General features: G+C 52.4%; 1 long non-coding RNA gene across 1 annotated transcript in view; it reads right to left on the bottom strand.

Annotated features, from left to right (window-relative positions):
- Positions 1 to 3,106: 3,106 nt before the first annotated feature.
- LOC140384891 (uncharacterized) overlaps positions 3,107 to 20,530 on the bottom strand; it is a 31,465-nt gene continuing 14,041 nt past the window's right edge. The window contains exon 4 of the long non-coding RNA XR_011933200.1: positions 3,107 to 3,215. This is a non-coding gene — a long non-coding RNA (uncharacterized lncRNA). The remainder of the gene's footprint in view (positions 3,216 to 20,530) is intronic.

The raw sequence follows: 20,530 nt of genomic DNA, 5'->3' as shown, positions 1-20,530 counted from the left end.
GGGGGAAATTTGCTAATGCTCTTCGGGAGGGTTTAAACTAGTTCAGCAGGGGCTTGTGAACCGGAATTGTAGCTCCAGTGTACAGGAGGTTGAAAGTAGTGAGGTCATGAGTAAGGTTTCAAAGTTGCAGGAGTGTACCGGCAGGAAGGTGGTTTAAAGTGTGTCTTCTTCAATGCCAGGAGCATCCGGAATAAGGTGGGTGAACTTGCAGCATGGGTTGGTACCTGGGACTTCGATGTTGTGGCCATTTCGGAGACATGGATAGAGTAGGGACAGGAATGGTTGTTGCAGATTCCGGAGTTTAGATATTTCAGTAAGCTCAGAGAAGGTGGTAAAAGAGAGGGAGGGGTGGCATCGTTAGCCAAGGACAGTATTACGTTGGCAGAAAGGACGTTTGATGAGGACTCGTCTACTGAGGTAGTATGGGCTGAGGTTAGAAACAGGAAAGGAGAGGTCACCCTGTTAGGTGTTTTCTAAAGGCCTCCGAAAAGTTCCAGAGATGTAGAGGAAAGGATTGCAAAGATGATTCTGGATAGGAGCAAAGCAACAGAGTAGTTGTTATGGGGGACTTTAACTTTCCAAATATTGACTGGAAACGCTATAGTTCGAGTACTTTAGATGGGTCCGTTTTTGTCCAATGTGTGCAGGAAGGTTTCCTGACATAGTAGATAGGCCAACGGGAGGCGAGGCCATATTGGACTTGGTACTGGGTAATGAACCAGGACAGGTGTTAGATTTGGAGGTAGGTGAGCACTTTGGTGATAGTGACCATAATTCAATTACGTTTACTTTGGTGATGGAAAGGGATAGGTATATACCGCAGGGCAAGAGTTATATCTGCGGGAAAGGCAATTATGATGCGGTGAGGCAAGACTTAGGATGCATCGGATGGAGAGGAAAACTACAGGGGATGGGCACAATAGAAATGTGGAGCTTGTTCAAGGAACAGCTACTGCGTGTCCTTGATAAGTATGGACCTGTCAGGCAGGGAGGAAGTGGTCGAGCGAGGGAACCGTGGTTTACTAAAGCAGTCGAAACACTTGTCAAGAGGAAGAAGGAGGCTTATGTAAAGATGAGACCTGAAGGTTCAGTTAGGGCGCTCGAGAGTTACAAGTTAGCTAGGAAGGACCTAAAGAGAGAGCTAAGAAGAGCCAGGAGGGGTCATGAGAAGTCTTTGGCAGGTAGGATCAAGGATAACCCTAAAGCTTTCTATAGATATGTCAGGAATAAAGGAATGACTAGGGTAAGAGTAGGGCCAGTCAAGGACAGAAGTGGGAAGTTGTGCGGGGAGTCCGAGGAGATCGAAGAGGTGCTAAATGAATATTTTTCATCTTTATTCACACAAGAAAAAGACAATGTTGTTGAGGAGAATACTGAGATTCAGGCTATTAGACTAGAAGGGCTTGAGGTTCATAAGGAGGAGGTGTTAGCAATTCTGGAAAGTGTGAAAATAGTTAAGTCCCCTGGGCCGGTTGGAATTTATCCTAGGATTCTCTGGGAAGCTAGGGAGGAGATTGCTGAGCCTTTGGCTTTGATCTTTAAGTCATCTTTGTCTACAGGAATAGTGCCAGAAGACTGGAGGATAGCAAATGTTGTCCCCTTGTTCAAGAAGGGGAGTAGAGACAACCCCGGTAACTATAGACCAGTGAGCCTTACTTCTGTTGTGGGCAAAGTCTTGGAAAGGGTTATAAGAGATAGGATGTATAATCATCTGGAAAAGAATAATTTGATTAGAGATAGTCAACACGGTTTTGTGAAGGGTAGGTCGTGCCTCACAAACCTTATTGAGTTCTTTGAGAAGGTGACCAAACAGGTGGATGAGGGTAAAGCAGTTGATGTGGTGTATATGGATTTCAGTAAAGCATTGGATAAGGTTCCCGACGGTAGGCTACTGCAGAAAATACGGAGACATGGGATTCAGGGTGATTTAGCAGTTTGGATCAGAAATTGGCTAGCTGGAAGAAGACAAAGGGTGGTGGTTGATGGGAAATGTTCAGACTGGAGTCCAGTTACTAGTGGTGTACCACAAGGATCTGTTTTGGGGCCACTGCTGTTTGTCATTTTTATAAATGACCTGGAGGAGGGCGTAGAAGGATGGGTGAGTAAATCTGCAGATGACACTAAAGTCGGTGGCGTTGTGGACAGTGCGGAAGGATGTTACAAGTTACAAAGAGACATAGATAAGCTGCAGTGCTGGGCTGAGAGGTGGCAAATGGAATTTAAAGCAGAAAAATGTGAGGTGATTCATTTTGGAAGGAATAACAGGAAGAGAGAGTATTGGGCTAATGGTAAGATTCTTGGTAGTGTGGATGAGCAGAGAGATCTCAGTGTCCATGTACATAGATCCCTGAAAGTTGCCACACAGGGTGAGAGGGTTGTTAAGAAGGCGTGTGGTGTGTTAGCTTTTATTGGTAGAGGGATTGAGTTTCGGAGCCATGAGGTCATGTTGCAGCTGTACAAAACTCTGGTGCGACCGCATTTGGAATATTGCGTGCAATTCTGGTCGCCGCATTACAGGAAGGATGTGGAAGCATCGGAAAGGGTGCAGAGGAGATTTACCAGAATGTTGCCTGGTATGGAGGGAAGATCTTATGAGGGAAGGCTGAGGGACTTGAGGCTGTTTTCGTTAGAGAGAAGAAGGTTAAGAGGTGACTTAATTGAGGCAGACAAGATAATCAGAGGATTTGATGGGGTGGACAGTGAGAGTCTTTTTCCTCGGATGGTGATGTCTAGCACGAGGGGACAGAGCTTTAAATTGAGGGGAGATAGATATAGGACAGATGTCAGAGGTAGGTTCTTTATGGGTGTGGAATGCCCTGCCTGCAACAGTAGTGGACTCGCCAACACTAAGGGCATTCAAATGGTCATTGGATAGACATATGGACGATAAGGGAATAGTGTAGATGGGCTTTAGAGTGGTTTCACAGGTCGGCACAACATCGAGGGCCGAAGGGCCTGTACTGCGCTGTAATGTTCTATGTTCTATAAATTTGAATTCAATAAAAAAGTCAAATGATGACCATGAAACCATTGTCGATTGTCAGAAAACCCCATCTGGTTCACAAATGACCGTTCGGGAAGGAAATCTGCCATCCTTACGTGGTCTGGCCTACATGTGATTCCACACATACAGCAATGTGGTTGACTCTTAACTGCCACTCAAGGGCAATTAGGGATGGGCTCTAAATGCTGGCACGGCCTGTGATGCCCATGTCCTATGAACGAATAAAAAAAAGGTTAGGTGTTAGTTGCCCTCATAATCCTTCAAATTGGCACAAACTAAACATAAATTATAATAGCTCGTATTTTCATATTCAATAATGAATAAAGAAATAAAGAATTTAGCAAATGAGAATTAACATAAACATAAATATGGTAAGGAAAGTCTGTAGTAATTAAATTACCTTGGTAAACAACATTGCCTGGGAAATATTCATTTTATAAAGTCCTGGATAATGGCAAAGCAATTCCCTCTTATTTCAGTTACTTGCACTGTTTTTGGTTATCAGTGTCTCTTATTGTTCCTTACCCCTCAAGTTTGGGAATTTGACTCAAAACTCCAGCTGAATCAATATCTTGGTTTACAGTATGTGATTCTCGAGGAAATCCAACTCCCACACAACTTAACTAAACAAAAAACCTGCCTTTCCGAACCTCTGAACAGACCAAAGAGCATTTTAGTCAATGAAGTGCTTTTGAAGTCTAGACATTGTTCTAATGCAAAGAATAATGCACAGCAGTCAATTTGTGCACAGCAAGGTCACACCAATAGCTATGGGATAAAGACTAGATAGTCTCGACATTGGTGCAGGGATAAATATTCTCTGGAATGCCTAGAAGAACTCCCCAACACTTCTTCAAAATAGTGGCCGGGATTTTCCAGCCCTTCCTGTTGGCAGGAATTTCCAGTCCCCCAAAGGAGAAACCCCTCTGTGGTGGTATGTATTAGGGGTAATACGGTACACCATGAATGCCGAGGAGCTATTGGAGGACAGATGCTGGGTACCGATTGGATCTGCTGCCTACTGGGCTCCACCCAGATAGGCGGGGTATAAGAACCCGTTTTACTCCCCGCAGCTGCATTCTGTGACTGAGCTGCTGGGGAACAAGTCTGAACAAGTCTGCTCAATAAAGCCTCGATTGAAGTTCTTTACGTCTCGCCTCGTGTGTGATCGATGGTGCTACAAATATGGAGCTCCGGATCGCCCCGGAGTGCCTGCGAATCGGCCCCCAAGCAGCTAACACAACATCGGTGTTTAAGCACTGGCTGGCGTGCTTTGAGGGATACCTCCGAACGGCCCCCGGCAGACCAACAGAAGACCAGAAGATGCAGGTCCTGCATTCCAGGGTGAGTCCCGAAATCTACTCACTCATTGAGGGCGCGGAAGAATTCCCAGCGGCGATCAACTTGCTGAAGGAGATCTACATTAGGCCCGTCAACCAGGTCTACGCACGCTACCAGCTCGCGACGAGACGACAAATTCCCGGGGAATCGCTAGACAAATTCTTCAATGCTTTAACGATCCTGGGACCAAACTGCAACTGCCCAGCGGTTACGGCAAATGAACATACGGACCTCCTGATCAGAGACGCTTACGTCGCAAATTCGCCAGAGACTTTTAGAGAAAGACTCTCTCGGACTTACAGAGGTACGGGCCCTTGCAGCCTCCCTCGACGTGGCATCCCAAAACGCCCGCGCCTATGCCCCCGACCGCTCCGTGGACCCCCGCCGCGACCGACCACCCGGCACCCCCCACCCCTCCGCAAGCGTGCGCAGCCAGAATCCCAGACCACCCGGGGGGGGCCCCGCTGCTATTTCTGCGGGCAGCCAAAACACCCCCGCCAGCGCTGCCCGGCCCGCTCGGCCACCTGCAAAAGCTGCGGTAAAAAGGGGCACTACGCAGCGGTGTGCCAGTCCCGTGGGGTCACCGTTATCTCCGGGGAACAAACGGGACCACGGACTCAACCCCCCCAGCGACACACGGGCGGCCAACGGGCGCCGCCATTTTGGGCCCCGGACACCACGAGGGGGGGACGGGCGTCGCCATCTTACTGCCCACGGGCCGCGTGCGATCCATGGGAGCGGCCATTTTGTCCACCCCCGGCCACGTGCGACCCATGGGAGCGGCCATTTTGTCCACCCCCGACCGCGTGTGATCCATGGACGCCGCCATCTTGGCTGACAGGCAAGGACCCCAGCGTGGACGGCTCCACACTGCCTGAAGACAACGATCTGATGCACCAACCACGTTTGGCATCGGTGACCCTCGACCAGTCGCGGCCCCGGACTCTCCAGACGACAACGACAAAGGTGCTGGTGAACGGGCATGAGACGCCGTGTTTGATCGACTCAGGGAGCACGGAGAGTTTTATTCTCCCGGATACGGTAAGACGCTGATCCCTTGTAATTCGGCCAAGCACCCAAAAAATTTTCCTGGCGTCGGGGTCCCACTCCGTTGCAATCAAAGGGTTCTGCATCGCAAACCTAACGGTGCAGGGGAGAGAGTTCAAAAGTTACTGGCTGTATGTCCTTCCCCACCTCTGCGCTCCCACCCTCCTGGGGTTGGGCTTCCAATGCAACCTCCAGAGCTTAACATTCAAATTTGGCGGCCCTCTACCCCCACTGACTATCTGCGGCCTCGCGACACTCAAGGTCGAACCGCCCTCCTTGTTTGCGAACCTCACCCCGGATTGCAAACCCGTCGCCACTAGGAGCAGAGGGTCCAGCGCCCAGGACCGGACGTTTATCAGGTCCGAAGTCCAGCGGCTGCTGAAGGAAGGCATAATCCAGGCCAGCAATAGTCCCTGGAGAGCCCAGGTGGTAGTAGCGAAGACAGGGGTGAAGCAAAGGATGGTCGTAGACTACAGTCAGACCATCAACAGGTACACGCAGCTAGACGCGAACCCTCTTCCCCGCATATCCGACATGGTCAATCGGATTGCACAGTACAAGGTCTCCTTCACCATGGACCTTAAGTCCGCCTACCACCAGCTCCCCATTCGCCCCGGTGACCGCAAGTACACTGCCTTCGAAGCAGACCAGCGGCTATACCACTTCTTAAGGGTTCCATTCGACGTCACGAACGGAGTCTCGGTCTTCCAACGGGAGATGGACCGAATGGTCGACCAGCACAATTTACGGGCCATGTTCCCGTACCTCGACAACGTCACCATCTGCGGCCACAACCAGCAGGACCACGACGCCAACCTCCGCAAATTCCTCCAGACCGCTAACACCCTCAACCTCACCTACAACGAGGAAAAATGCGTGTTTAGCACCGACCGTCTAGCCATCCCTGGCCACGTAGTGCGTAATGGAGTGATAGGCCCCGACCCCGAACGCATGCGCCCCCTCATGGAGATCCCTCTCCCCCACTGTGCCAAAGCCCTGAAACGCTGCCTGGGCTTCTTTTCTTATTACGCCCAGTGGGTTCCTCAATACGCAGACAAGGCCCGCCCACTAATCCAGTCCACTACTTTTCCCCTGTTGATAGAGGCCCGCCAGGCCTTCAGCCGCATCAAAGCGGATATCGCAAAGGCCACGATGCGCGCCATCGATGAGTCCCTCCCCTTCCAAGTCGAGAGCGACACGTCCGACGTAGCTCTGGCGGCCATGCTCAACCAAGCGGGCAGACCCGTGGCTTTTTTCTCCCGGACCCTCCACGCTTCAGAAATTCGCCACTCCTCAGTAGAAAAGGAGGCCCAAGCCATAGTGGAAGCTGTGCGACATTGGAGGCATTACCTGGCCGGTAGGAGATTCACTCTCCTCACTGACCAACGGTCGGTAGCCTTCATGTTCGATAATGCACAGCGGGGCAAGATAAAAAACGACAAGATCCTGCGGTGGAAGATCGAACTCTCCACCTTCAATTATGAGATCTTGTATCGTCCCGGAAAGCTGAACAAGCTGTCCGATGCCCTATCTCGCGGCACTTGTGCCAACGCACAAGTGGACCGTCTCCAAGCCCTCCACGAGGACCTCTGCCACCCGGGGGTCACTTCGTTTCTACCACTTCATAAAGGCCCGCAACCTCCCGTACTCCGTCGAGGAGGTCCGTACAGTCACCAGGAACTGCCAAATCTGCGCAGAATGCAAACCGCATTTTTTCAGGCCAGATAGAGCGCACCTGATAAAGGCTTCCCGTCCCTTTGAACGCCTCAGTTTGGACTTCAAAGGCCCCCTCCCCTCCACCGATCGCAACACGTACTTTCTTCACGCGTTGACGAATACTCCCGTTTCCCCTTCGCCATCCCCTGCCCCGACATGACCGCGGCCACGGTCATTAAAGCCCTATGCACCATCTTTACACTGTTCGGTTTCCCCGCCTACATCCATAGTGATAGGGAGTCCTCCTTCATGAGTGATGAGCTGCGTCAATTCCTGCTCAGTAAGGGCATAGCCTCGAGCAGGACGACCAGCTACAACCCTCGGGGGAACGGTCTGGAAGGCCGTCCTACTGGCCCTACGGTCTAGGAGTCTCCCAACTTCCCGTTGGCACGAAGTACTCCCGGATGCCTTTCATTTTATCCGGTCCCTGCTGTGCACCACCACGAACCAAACGCCGCACGAGCACCTCCTTGTCTTCCCTAGGAGGTCCGCTTCTGGAACGTCACTTCCGATCTGGCTGGCAGCCCCGGGTCCCATTCTGCTCCGGAAACATGTGCGGGCGCACACATCAGACCCAGTGGTGGAGAAGGTACATCTACTCCACGCAAACCCGCAGTACGCCTAAGTGGTGTACCCAGACGGCCAACAGGACACGGTCTCTCTGCGGGACCTGGCGCCCGTCGGAGTTTCCCACACACCCCCAACACCAATCACCTCCCCCTCACTCCCGCCGGTGCACCCCACAGCCACCCCCTTCCCAGGGGGATCGGTTCTCCTCCCAGGCCCGTCCAGGAGTAAGGGGACAGCGCGATGCTCCCAGAGTCGACCGGACCCGAGCCAGCACCACCACCACCACCCGGGCTGAGACGATCGGAAAGGGCGACCAGAGCACCATCTCGACTCATCGAATCGACTTAAGATGTATATAATTCTGTGGCCCAGTAAAGCGGCATTGTTGTAAATAGTTAACGCTGCTAATCGGGTAAAATGTGAATAATTCAGTGGCCCAGTAAAAGCGGCATGATTGTATATAGTTCAATGGTTAAGGCACCGACCCTGTAAACCCCTACCACCATACCACCCACCACCCCGCCGGGTTCTTTTTAACAAGGGGAGAATGTGGTGGTATGTATTAGGGGTAATACGGTACACCATGAATGCCAAGGAGCTATTGGAGGACAGATGCTGGGTCCCGATTGGATCTGCCGCCTACTGGGCTCCACCCAGATAGGCGGGGTATAAGAACCCGTTTTACTCCCCGCAGCTGCATTCTGTGACTGAGCTGCTGGGGAACGAGTCTGAACAAGTCTGCTCAATAAAGCCTTGATTGAAGTTCTTTACGTCTCGCCTCGTGTGTGATCGATGGTGCTACACCCTCCATGGCTGGTTCTCCAGCAGCGCAGACAGCAAACGGCCATTGGCTTCAGCAGGTCTGAAAGATTCTGCCGGGGGCCAATGGTGAGCCGCCTCCATCACCACGCCGGACTGGAAAATCCCAGCCAGTACCATGGAATCTTTTAGGTCAATTCGCTCCTTAAGCATTGGTTGCAGAGGTGCAGGTTCTGACACAAATACAAGTGGTACCCCTGTGTCTTTTATCTTTGTCCTTAACCCAGAGACTCAGAGATCAACCATTATGTTCCCACAACCAACCAATTAAGGTCAGCTATTTTCAGCACAAAGCTGGGTTTTAAATGGGGCCTTTCTTGATACTGCCTAGCTCACGACCACTATACCACAGTAGCACAGTGGTTAGCACTGTTGCTTCACAGCGCCAGGGTCCCAGGTTTAATTCCCGGCTTGGGTCACTGTCTGTGTGGAGTCTGCACCTTCTCCCCGTGTCTGCGTGGGTTTCCTCCGGGTGCTGCAGTTTCCACCCACAAGTCCCGAAAGTTGTGCTGTTAGGTCATTTTGACATTCTGAATTCTCCCTCTGTGTACCCGAACAGGAGCGGAGTGTGGAGATTAGGGGCTTTTCACGGTAACTACGTAGCAGTGTTAATGTAAGCCTAGTTGTGACAATAAAGATTATTATTAATTCCTGGTCCATTTATACATTAAACATTTGGTTGGTGGGGAAGGGGGGGAACCATTTGCTTGAAACTGACCTGATTGGGCACTGGGATGGTTTGTTATGGTCAGTTGTTAAATTAGCAGATCAGTTTAGTGTCCTTCTACTCTAAAGCATTTGACCATATTGCATTCAGAAGAGAAGATTGAAGTAATTCTTGATACCAATGGATTCTCTGTAGGCATGAAAAGCTTTACTTAAACTCTCACTGTATTTTCTGAAGACTTTGGTTCCTCAAAAGGCAGAGACTGGAGCTTTAAGAAGTCCCACATTAACATATAGGGTAGAATTTTCCGCTTGCTGCACAGCGTGCTGGCTGAGGCAAGAGAACCGGTGTGCAGCATGCTGGCTGAACAGCCAGCTTTTCTTGCCACATTGTGCAGCAGGAAATGGAGCGTGGCCCACGCCGTCACACTGACAGGGCCGGAAAAGGCCGGCAACACGGGGAAACCCGGGGCAAAAAGTGTGCCTGATTTCTGATAATAAACAAAGAACTCTCCCCATACACACACACATAAGGAGAACCATCCCACCCCCATGGACACAGGGAATCCACCCTCCCCCGATGTACACGGGAAAGCCCCCTTCCCCGTGGAACAACATTGTGTGCAGATGTTGGAACTCACCTGAACAATGCTTGGGGCTGCCTCCGGAGTTCGGGATGGAGGCCATCTTCACCCCTGGACCCCAGAACACCATAGCAGTGGTTGGGGAAACAACTACAGGCGCATCTTGCAGATTCAATGTCCTGGAGGGGGTCCATCTTCCAGCCTCAGAATGTACCTGGAGATCCATCTTCTTTCTCAGGAGGTCCACCTTCTTTCTTCAATAGTGGGTCAGTGATGTTGGGTGCCTTTTCAATATGGTTCCCGGGTAGGATGACAGAGTACACGCCATCAGGCCTGTCCCACCGCAGAATACACCTCACATCCCCCAGATGCAGAATTATTGAGGTTGGGCCCAGAAGATTTGGTGTGTTTTTCCACCAGTCTCCACAATGGGAAACACTCCATGATCCAGCTCCTGTCATGGGACCTGGTTCCCAGATGGAAGAATTCCGGCATCTGTTTTGGGTCTCCCAGTAACTCCTTCCCCTCTCATTGTTAAATGATTTTATGAATTAAGTATTGTGTGCTTTGTCTATTTTTGTCGATGCCCCTGTACTGAGGCCGAAAATCTTGGGTTGGGAATGCATCTCTTGATATTACATGTACTTAATTGGCAAAAGCTGCTTCAATGAGCAGTTTCGCTCTTAAGCAGTGATTTTTAATATTTAAAACAAGGTATTCCGGTGGTCATTATCCATAATTTTAAATTAACCACTTTACTAAGGTCTTCTGACCATATAAATACTTAATTTTTTTTAAAACAGACGATGTGTTCAGCTGGAAAGTAACAGCAAAGAAAATAAAAATTTACCCAGAACCCACAACATGAAATTCTATACTCAGGAAGGATTAACACAAAATAAGGTTACATGGATCTTTAAGTGCATTAGGCTTCTGCGGCATGCGACTAATCCCGTGTTTACCAATTTGTTTGAATAGGCACAAACAGAAGGGCTGTTCTCACAGTTTGTGCTGTTTAGAAGCTTTCCCACCAGTGACAGGAACAGTTCTGGCAGCTCTGGGACAAAGGTCATCGGCCTGGAAAGTTAACTTTCTTCCTCGCTGAACAGATGCTGCCTGACCCGCTGAGCATTTTCAGGTTTGATTACGGTCCCAGCGGTGTTCTGAATCACTTCCTCTCCTCTTTTCCATCAGACAGCAGATCAGGCTGGCTAAGTATTAAGCAGCAGCAGGAAGCCATGCAGTTAAGATAACTCGAGACCAAGTGTGTCTGAATCATTCCTATCTCCTTTGTGAAAGCACAATGAGCTCTTCAGCACAGAAACTTCCACATTTTTCTTTCATACTGCTCGCAAACAGCAATTAAAAAAGAAACAATTTGCGTTTGTGCCTCGTGTGACCTCAGGACATCCCAAAACAATTCACAGCCAATGAAGTACTTTTGAAGCACAGTTGGTCCTGTAATACGGTGTAGGAATAATATAATGACCAAATAATCATTTGTTTGTGGTGTTAATGGAGTCATAGAGTCTTAGATGTTTACAGCATGGAAACAGGCCCATCGGCCCAGCTGGTCCCTGCCACCCAGTTGCAGAGGGGGAGCTGAAGCCGGCAGGATGGGGGTATAGGGGGTGACTGGGAGGAGGAGGCCCAAGGGTAAGAGGAGACAGGGGAAGAAACAGAGGTGAGGAGTGCAGGGCAGAGCAGTGGTTGCAACAGACAACACCTGGAGATGGCGAAAAAAGGAAGCAGTTGGCGGCCATTTTTAATGGCCTGAGAGCGAGGGCAGGCCCAATCGGACAAGGCCAGGCCCACAAAGCGAGTATGGTTAACCCCAGGGGGGATCCGAATACTTACATGGAACGTGAGGGACCTCAATGGGCCGGTGAAGAGTCCTTGCCCATCTCAATAGTCTGAGGGAGGATTTGGATTTTGTTTATTGCCGAGTTTCCTTAGTTTCCTGAGGAAGTTTAGGCACTGTTGTGCTTTCTTGGTGGTTGCGTCGACGTGGGTGGACCAGGACAGATTTTTGGAATCTGAAGCTGTCAACCATCTCCACCTCAGCCCTGTTGATGCTGACAGGGGTGTGTACAGTACTTTGCTTCCTGAAGTCAATGACCAGCTCTTTAGTTTTGCTGGTATTGAGGGATAGATTGCTGTCGCTGCACCACTCCACTAGGTTCTCTATCTCCCTCCTGGATTCTGACTCGTCGTTATTCGACATCTGGCCCACTATGGTCGTATCGTCAGCAAAGTTGTGGATGGAGTTGGAATCAAATTTTATCACGCAGTCGTATGTATACAGGGAGTATAGTAGGGGGCTAAGTACGCAGCCTTGCAGGGCCCTGGTATAGAGGACTATTGTGGGGGAGGTGTTGTTTTTTATTCTTACTGATTAACGTAGCCTTCTTAAGGAGACACACCTGAGAGAGAGGGACTGACTGCAGGTAAGGAAAGGCTGGGTTGGACAAATATTCCACTCATCTTTTGACACTAGGTCAAGGGCGGTGGCAACATTAATTTAACAGGACAGTCTCATTTACAGTGCCGAGCACAGTGACGGACGCAGGGGAGCGGACCATAATGGTCAGCGGGACCCTGGAAGGAGCCCCGGTATTTTGGGGAAATATATGCGCCCCGAAGTGGGTCGACACAGAGTTTGTCGAGAAAACCTCTGGTGATGTGGTTATACATCAGAGGGTCTCCTCCAAAAGGCAGAAAAATAGACACTTTTAGCCAAATTTAGCCTGAAAATTTGGACTCATTAGTCTCCTCAGCTACAAAGACATGGAAGAAGAGAAGTGTGCCAGGAAGCAGTAGCTCGATAGTCCGCAGGGAAGCCAGAAAAAGGGCAAGAGCAGCGAATAGACGGACCCACGAGGCGAGGGGTCCCTGACCACCCCTGGGCTCAGTCCCCCCTCACCATGAAGAGGGTTGGAAGACGTTCCTATCTAAGGAGCTGACCGCGATGAAGGATGAGATCAAGACAGAGATCCAGGTGGGGTCAGGGTGGCGGAGGTGCTGGCCGCCATGCAGACGGCACTCGACAGGTTGGGAAAGAAGCTGGAGGCACAGGGAAGAATGATCCAAGAGCTCGAAAAGGCATCAGCTGACCAGAGCGACTGGATCATCACCCTGGAGGCAGAGATAAAAAGGTTGGTGGTGACCCAAGGGAGCCTGAAGGGGAAGGTTGAGGACCAAGAGAACCGGTCCAGGTGACAGAATATACAAATGGTGGACCTGCCAGAGGGGATCGAGGGCAGAGACTCAACTGAGTATGTGGCACAGATGCTGGGCAGCTTGGTTGGAAAGGACAGCTTCCCCAAACCCCGGAGATCGACAGGCACACAGGTCACGCCAACCAAAGTCCAAGGGCGATAATCGCCAAGCTGCACAGGTACCAGCATCGGGAAGAGGATCCTGCGGTGGGCTCGGCAGATCAAAGCGAGCAGTTGGAAAGGACACAGAATAAGGGTGTATCAGGACATTGGACCTGGCAAAGCTCAGGGCCGAGTTCAACCACGCAAAGCCGGCCCTGTACAAGTACAGTGTAAAATCCGGGACGTTATTTCTGTGGTGAACCACTGTAATAGGAGATGTAAGGTAGGACCGGCACTATAGGATCACCGGTAGCTCCTGCCAGCTGGCTCCACCCACGGAGAACTGTATAAATATGCATGACCTCCAGTGCCCTGCCATTTCACCAGCTGCAGCTGGAGGCCACGCATCTGACTGTAATAAAGTCACAGTTGTACCCAACTTTAGTCTTTGTGCAATTGATCGTGCATCAATTCCCAGCCAGGCTCTGGGTGACATTCCAGAATAAAGAACATTATTTCACCACCCTGGCAGAGGCGGTAGGTTTGTGCATGTGAACAGCCTGGACAAAAGGCAAATAAAGCATCGCTGAGGAAGACGCATGGAGATGCAGAGCGGCACAGTATCACAGTGGTTAGCACTGTTGCTTCACAGCGCCAGGGTCCCAGGTTCGATTCCCAGCTTGGGTCACTGTCTGTGCAGAGTCTGCACGTTCTCCCCGTATCTGTGTGGGTTTCTCCAGGCGCTCCGGTTTCCTCCCACAAGTCCCGAAAGACATGCTTGTTAGGTGATTTGGACATTCTGAATTCTCCCTCAGTGCACCCGAACAGGTGCCAAAGTGTGGTGACTGGGGGATTTTCACAGTAACTTCATTGCAGTGTTAATGTAAGCCTACTCATGACAATAATAAAGATTATATTTAAAAAGTGATGGACATGGACAATTTTTACGTGGGACAGAACTGCCTCGCTACCAGCAGGAGTACTGGCAGGAGAGGATGAGAAGGAGACAGAGAGGGCAGCAATGGATCAGGCATAGGAGGGGGTCAAAGCAACCCCGGGAGGGGCGGGCGACCACACTAGCAGCGAAAGCTAGCGCTAGAAAGCAAGAGAGAGAGGGAGCCTGGGGCGCATTTCCCAGCGAGGAGAGGGCACCTGGTAGAGGGGGATAAACAGGAATGGGGGTGTGATGGACGGTTACTGCCTTATCATCATGTAAGGTGATGTCCCCTTTAAGACCGGGCTTGGAACCCTGGGGACTCCGCCTCTGGCTCCGCCCATCTGGGAGCCATACATAAAGGCCTGCCTCATGATCTGTGTAACAGTCAGCTCTCGTCTCTAGCTGTAGTATAGTTATTAGTCTAATAAAGCCTTCTTTACAGTTTAATCTCTAAGCATCATTATTGAGGGTACCTCAATTTATTAGACTAAACTAGATTCAGGATGGACGCAGGCCTAAAACCAGAGAAGCTCAATCTGGAAGCACGAACGCCGGAGGCAAAGGAAATTTTTAAATACTGGCTGCGGTGCTTCGAGGCCTACCTGGACTCCGCAGAGACTCCCATCCTAGGGCCACGCAAGCTGCGTCTACTCCACGTCCGGGTGAGTCACAGAATCTCCGCCACGCTCGAAAAGGCGACGACTTATGAGGAAGCGATTGAGTTGCTCCGCAAGCGGTTTGTCAAACCCGTCAATGAGGTGCACGCCCGGCATCTGCTCTCTACCTGCCGGCAGCGCTCGGGGGAATCGCTCGACGAGTTTGTTGAAAAACTCACCACGCTTGCCAGGGACCATCAGGGTGTGACAGGGGAAGTCCATATGAACCTGCATATCAGAGTTGCTTTCGTGTCCGGAATCCGCTCGACCTACGTCCGGCAGCGACTGCTCGAAAACGGGGCAAAAGACCTCCAGGAGACGCTAACGCTCGCCTCCTCGCTGGAGGTGGCCCGACATAACTTGGGTACGTAACCCGCGGACTCTGCCAGCCCCCCCCGGACTTCCTCAGACTCAACCGTATTACAGGCCTGCGCCACGCGGCGACCCGCTCACCATGGGGGCACACCATGCTACTTCTGCGGGCAGGGCCAGCACCCACGCCCACGCTGCCCAGCCCGCTCCGCGATCTGCAGCGACTGCGGGAAGAAAGGGCACTTTGCGAGGGTCTACCTGGCCAGACCCAGGGTCCAGAAAAACAAAGAACAGCCGGCCCGAAAATCAGGCTCTCAGGCCCGCAGGCCTCGCAATGCTGCTGCGCACCGACCCGACACGCCCTCTTCTGACGCGTCATCAGCCTCGTGCGAATCATGGGAGCGGCCATCTGGTCGGCGGCCATCTTCTCGACCCGACACGTGCGACCGACGGCAGCGGCCATTTTACGAATCCGACTCGGCTGACGACTCCGACTACCTGCGACTGGGTGCGATCACCCTCGATCAAACTCGGCCAAAACACCTGCAGAACTCCATGATGCAGGTCCAGGTCAACGGGCACGACACTGCATGCCTCTTCGACTCCGGTAGCACGGCGAGCTTTATCCACCCTGAAACGGTAAGGCGCTGCTCCCTACGCACCCATCCCGCATCCCAAACCATAGCCCTCGCATCTGGGTCCCACTCAGTACAAATCACGGGGTACTGTATTGCGGATCTCTCGATCCAGGGTGCCAAATACACCCGTTTCAAATTTTATATCCTCCCTCACCTCTGTGCCCCCCTGCTGCTCGGACTGGATTTCCAGTGCAGCCGCCGAAGCCTGACACTGAAGTTCGGCGGACCCTTGCCCCCCCTCACGGTGTGCTGCCTTGCGACACTGAAAGTCGCACCCCCCCTCGCTATTCGCTAACCTCACTCCTGACTGTAAGCCCGTCGCCACCAGGAGCCGGCGCTACAGTGCCCAAGATGTGGCTTTTATCAAGTCAGAGGTCCAGCGTTTACTGGGCGAGGGGGTCATCGAGGCTAGCAACAGCCCTTGGAGAGCGCAAGTGGTGGTAGTCCGGTCCGGGGAGAAGAAACGGATGGTCGTGGATTATGGCCAGACCATAAACCGATTCACGCAGCTTGATGCGTACCCCCTTCCTCGCACCACGGAAATGGTAAATCGGATCGCCCAATACCGAGTCTTTTCCACGGTTGACCTCAAATCTGCCTACCACCAGCTCCCCATCCGACCAAAAGACCGCCCCCTATACTGCCTTCGAAGCAGCCGGCCGGCTCTTCCGCTTCCTCAGGGTCCCCTTTGGTGTCACAAATGGGGTCTCCGTCTTTCAAAGGGCGATGGACCAAATGGTGGACCAGTACGGTTTGCGGGCTACATACCCGTACTTGGACAATGTCACCATCTGTGGCCATGATCAGCAGGACCATGACGTTAACCTCAAAAAGTTCCTCCCGAGCCCTTAACCTGACCTATAACGAGGGCAAATGCGTTTTCCACACCACCCGGCTGGCCATCCTCGGCTATGTCGTAGAAGACGGGGTCCTAGGTCCCGACCCCGACCGCATGCGCCCCCTTAAGGAACTCCCTCTCCCCCGCAGCCTCAATGCCCTCAAACGGTGCTTGGGGCTTTTCTCCTATTACGCCCAGGGTGTCCCCAAGTATGCGGACAAAGCCCGCCCACTCCGAAAGACCACCACTTTTCCCCTCTCGGCTGAGGCTCAATTGGCCTTCAACCGCATCAAGGCTGACATCATCAAGGCCGCCATGCACACGGTGGAGGAAACCATCCCTTTCCAGGTAGAGAGCGATGCATCAGACATCGCCCTGGCTGCTACCCTCAATGAAGGAGGCAGACCAGTAGCGTTCTTCTCCCGAACCCTCACCGCCTCCGAGGTTCGACACTCTGCAGTCGAAAAGGAGGCACAAGTCATTGTGGAGGCTGTGCGGTGCTGGAGACACTACCTCGCCGGTAGGAGGTTTACCCTCGTCACCGACCAACGGTCGGTCGCCTATATGTTCGATAACACGCAACGGGGCAAAATAAAAAAACAATAAAATTTTGAGGTGGAGGATCGAACTCTCCACCTACTCGTACGATATCAAGTATCGCCCAGGGGAGCTCAACGAGCCCCCAGATGCCCTGTCCCGCGGCACATGCGCCAACGCGCAGGAGGACCGCCTGCAAGCCATCCACAATGACCTCTCCCACCCGGGGGTTACCCGGCTCGTCCATTTCATCAAGTCCCGCAACCTACCTTACTAGGAGGTCAAGGCCATGGTCAGGACCTGCCAAGTCTGTGCGGAGTGCAAACCGCACTTCTATCGGCCAGACAAGGTTCGGCTCGTGAAGGCCTCGGGCCCCTTTGAGCAACTGAGCGTGGACTTCAAGGGGCCCCTCCCATCCACCAACCGTTATGCCTATTTCCTCACCGTGATCGATGAGTTCTCCCGTTTCCCATTCGCCATTCCCTGCACCGACATGACCTCAGCCACGGTGATTAAGGCACTGCACAGCATCTTCACCCTGTTCGGTTTCCCTGCTTATATCCACAGCGACCGGGGTACATCGTTCATGAGCGATGAACTGCGTCAGTATCTGCTCAGCAAAGGCATCGCCTCGAGCAGAACAACCAGTTATAACCAACGGGGAAACGGGCAGGTGGAGAGGGAGAACGCGACCGTGTGGAAGGCTGTCCTTCTGGCCCTGCGGTCGAGAAGTCTCCCAACTACCCGCTGGCAGGAGGTCCTACCTGATGCCCTACACTCCATTAGGTCACTCCTCTGCACAGCCACGAATGAGACCCCTCACAACCGATTGTTTCTCTTCCCCAGGAAGTCTACCTCCAGGGTCTCGCTTCCACCTTGGCTGATGGCTCCGGGACCTGCACGCGAGGAGCCATAAAACGGACCCCCTAGTTGAAAATGTCCGACTGCTCCACGCCAACCCCAGTTACGCCTACGTGGAGTACTCCGATGGCAGGCAAGATACGGTTTCCCTCCGGGATCTGGCACCCGCTGGATCCTCCACCACAGACGCTCCTTCTCGCGCCGCGCCCCTGCAGGACCCGTCGCCCCCTACAACACACCTCCTTCCGGCCCTACCACCCATTGGTGAGCTCCTACCGTGCGCCCCCCCCCCCCTTGGCCCCCACTTTACACACCCCGCCGGCGCCGACTCCGCTACCCCCGGCCCTGCCTAGTTCCTCTGCCCCGACCCGGACCGAAGCTCCGACCGCTGTGCTCCCGGATGTGCCCTCAACCGGGACGTCCGTGCCCGCCGCACCACCGCCCGAACTGAGGAGATCGAGGAGGACGATCCGGACGCCGAGACGGATGGACCTATGATGGCACTTCACCCCCACCGGATTCCTTTTAAACAGGGGGTGAATGTGATGAACGGTTACTGCCTTATCATCATGTAAGGTGATGTCCCCTTTAAGACCGGGCTTGGAACCCTGGGGACTCCGCCTCTGGCTCCGCCCATCTGGGAGCCATACATAAAGGCCTGCCTCATGGGCTGTGTAACAGTCAGCTCTCGTCTCTAGCTGTAGTATAGTTATTAGTCTAATAAAGCCTTCTTTACAGTTTAATCTCTAAGCATCATTATTGAGGGTACGTCAGGGGGGAAGATAGGGGGGCAAATAGGAAGGGGGAGCACAAGGGGTGCGGTGGAGGAGAGAAAGGGGGATAGAGGGGGGAATAAGGACCCCAGGGGGGACTTAATGATTAGGAAGGGAAGGGCTCTGGATAGGCTTCAGCAGGTCAGGTTAAAGATGTTGGAACAAAATGGCACCATAAATAGCCACATAGGAGGGTCCATAAACAAAGGGAAACATCAAAGTGCAGGAACTCATCCACATGGCGTACACACAGTTGGTAGCCATTTAGGTGGTTTCTGGATAAAAGGTAACCCCGGAGCACAGGGACCCGGCCTCATGGTGAGAATGGTGACTGCGGCCATTTTGGATGGGCCCCTTAACAAAGGGAGACCCTGGAGTACAGGGCTCCACGTCAATTATTGTTGATCCCGCAGGAGCGGGGAGCAGAAACCCCCCACCAGGATTATCACCTGGAATATGTGGTAGTCACCACTACCTGTATATTAGATGTAGTAACTCTATATTAGATGTAGTACGGTAAAGCTCCTGGACTAGAGGTACGGGGGTAAATCCCTGCCTGCTGGCTCCGCCCAGTAGGCGGTGTATAAATGTGTGTGCACATCAGAGCTGCTCCCATTCTGGTAGCAGCTGCAGGAGGCCACACATCTCTGCTTAATAAAGCCTCGATTATTCTCTACTCTCGACTTGTAGTAATTGATAGTTCATCAATTTATTAAGCCGAGATTTTACAGCGATGGAACTTCGTATCAAGCCTGATTGCCTACAGCTGCACCCTCAAGCAGCCAATGCCACGTCGGCCTTCGACCACTGGCTAGCCTGCTTCAAAAGCTACCTCCGATCATCGACTGAACAACCCTCGGACGCACAGAAGCTCCAGATCCTTTATTCACGGGTGAGCTCTGATATTTTTCCCCTTATCCGGGATGCGCCCACTTACACTGAAGCAATGGAGCTCCTGAAAGGACATTATGTTCGGCCGGTTAACAAACTCGACGCCAGGCACCTCCTGTCCACGAGACAGCAACTCCCCGGTGATTTCTGGCATGCCCTGCACATCCTGGCGAGGAACTGTGACTGCCAGGCAGTTTTGGCAGTCGAGCATACAGAACTTTTAATCAGAGACGCTTTTGTTACGGGCATGGGGTCGGCGTACATCCGCCAGCGCCAATTGGAAGGGGGTACGCTTGATCTTGTGGCAACCAGGCAGCTCGCAAATTCGCTAACTGTAGCCTCCTGTAACGTACAGTCGTATGCCCCTGACCGCACGGCAACCTAGGGGAAATCCGGTGGTACTGCATCGCGACCCTCACCATCCAGGACGTAGAGTTCAGCAACTTCCGACTCTACGTCCTCCCCAACCTCTGCGCTGCCCTGTTACTCGGTCTGGATTTCTAATGCAATCTCCAAATCTTAACTGTAAAATTCGGCGGACCCGTACCACCCCTTACCGTATGCGGCCTCACGCCCCTTAAGGTCGATCCACCTTCCTTGTTTGCAAACCTCACCCCGGATTGCAAACCCAGCGCCACCAGGAGCAGACGGTACAGTGCCCAGGACAGGACCTTCATCAGGTCGGAGGTCCAGCGTCTGCTGCGGGGAGGCATCATTGAGCCAGCAACAGTCCCCGGAGAGCCCAAGTGGCAGTGGTAAAGACTGGGCAGAAACACAGGATGGTCATTGACTACAGTCAGACCATCAACCGGTACACGCAGCTCGACGCGTACCCTCTCCCACACATATCTGATATGGTCAATCAGATTGCACAGTACCGGGTCTTTTCTGCAGTGGATCTGAAATCTGCCTACCACCAGTTCCCCATCCGCAAGGCGGACCGCCAATACACTGCGTTCGAAGCAGATGGCCGCCTCTATCATTTCCTTAGGGTTCCCTTCGGCGTCACTAACGGGGTCT

This window comes from Scyliorhinus torazame, chromosome 10 (assembly GCF_047496885.1).
Source record: "Scyliorhinus torazame isolate Kashiwa2021f chromosome 10, sScyTor2.1, whole genome shotgun sequence".
In the NCBI taxonomy this organism is placed as follows: Eukaryota; Metazoa; Chordata; class Chondrichthyes; order Carcharhiniformes; family Scyliorhinidae; genus Scyliorhinus; species Scyliorhinus torazame.
This window is presented reverse-complemented; position numbering and strand designations above follow the sequence as displayed.